Below are 1,728 nucleotides of genomic sequence, written 5' to 3' on the forward strand. Positions count from 1 at the left end.
TCAGTTGTATCAAGCACATTTGTACATAAGTTGTCATCCTTATTTTCTAGACATTTACCTTCTTTTCAGCCCTTGGTGTCACTCCTCCCCCACCACTCTCATGGCCCCTGGTACAATTATGAATGACTATTATTTTCATCTCTTACACCGACCGCTGTCTCTCTCTTCCCACGGTTTCTGTTGTTGGTCCCCCTGGGCAGGGGGTGCAGTTATATGTCGATCATCCTGATTGGTTCCCCCTTCCTCCCCTCCTCTCCCTCCCTCCCTTCCCCCTGTTGCTGATTTATGTTTTGAGGATGATTGAGTGCCATCTGAGGTGCTCTATGGTAATGCAGCCCCACCTCACCCCACCATTTGCAGAAGGGGAAACTGAGCTGCGTGGAGCCCACAGTCTCATTATGGTACCCCTCTTCTCTCTTCCATGGGGATTCCCAGGCTCTCTGCCTCGGCAGGTGCTCTAGGCATCTCCACTGTTCACCTGCACTTTGGGGTACAAACTTAGGGTGGGGGGCCCTCGGGGGTTCAGGTGGATCTCACCAACTTAGGTTTGCCTAATTCAGCAAACACAGGATTCCCGGTGTAGTCAATTTTCTCATATGACTTTTTAATTGAGATATAATTCACGTTCCGTACAATTCACCCTTGCAAGTATACAATTTAGTGGTTTGGTAGTGGTGTAGTTGGTAGTTTGGTAGTGGTTTGGTAGTAGTTCTGTGTTGGGTGGCTAACTGCATGGTCAGTAGTTTGAACCCACCAGCCACTCCGAGGGAGAAAGAAGAGGCTTTCTCGTTCTGCAAATAGCTACGGTCTCAGAAACACACCCAGACATGTCTACTGTGTCCTACGGGGTCGCTATGAATCGGCACCGACTCAGTGGCAGTGAGTTTGGGTTTGGATTGACTAGAACATTAATGGAATTGCACAACCATTCCCACTTATCCCAGAGCATTTTTATTACCGCCTGTGGTAGTTAAAGAATCGTTTGTCAATTTGAGGATTAAGAGTGAAGGGGTGGACCTGTCAATCGGGTCATAGCCAATCAGGCCTCTGTGTGGGCATGGCCTTCCTCTGAGGATTCTGGGAATTCCTATTTTCCCTCCTTGGAGGCAGGAGACACATTCTCTCTCTCTGCTCACTCCCTTGAAGACTCTCTACTGACAAGGCTCAAAACTCACTCCCTGAGAGAAGCTCTACTGACAAGACACATGGCACTACGCTGATAGACCCTGTGCCCTGGGCGCTGGAGGAGCCACGTGGAGATAGATCCCTGCCAGTGCTGAGATGCTTCTATCACCACTGGATCCACAAGACTTTGCACCCCTGTGATTTTCCTGCAGTCAGCGTCATTTCATGTGTTTCGTGAGTCTGAAGAGGACTTTATAGATTGGTATCAGACATGTGGGCCAGTATCGGACTTGTGGACTTGATCTGGACTGGGCTGGGATGTTTCCTCAATATTCAACTGTTCTTGTCTATAAAGCTCTTTCCTATACACAGACGAGTCTCCTTGGATTTGTTTCTCTAGTCTACCTGGATTAACACACCGCCCCCCACCCCCAAGAAACCCTGTACCTCTTAGTAGTCACTCCCCAAGCCCCAGCCTCTCTGCAGTGCCCCATAACCACCACTTTGTTTCCAGACTCTGTGAATTCTGGACGTTTCATATAAATGGAGTCCTACATTCTATGATCTTATGGGTCTGAGCATCATGTTTTCAAAATTCTCCCA

The sequence above is a fragment of the Echinops telfairi genome, unplaced genomic scaffold, assembly GCF_000313985.2.
Source record: "Echinops telfairi isolate 266 unplaced genomic scaffold, ASM31398v2 ScPeMD7_7457;HRSCAF=8495, whole genome shotgun sequence".
NCBI classification, from domain to species: domain Eukaryota; kingdom Metazoa; phylum Chordata; class Mammalia; order Afrosoricida; family Tenrecidae; genus Echinops; species Echinops telfairi.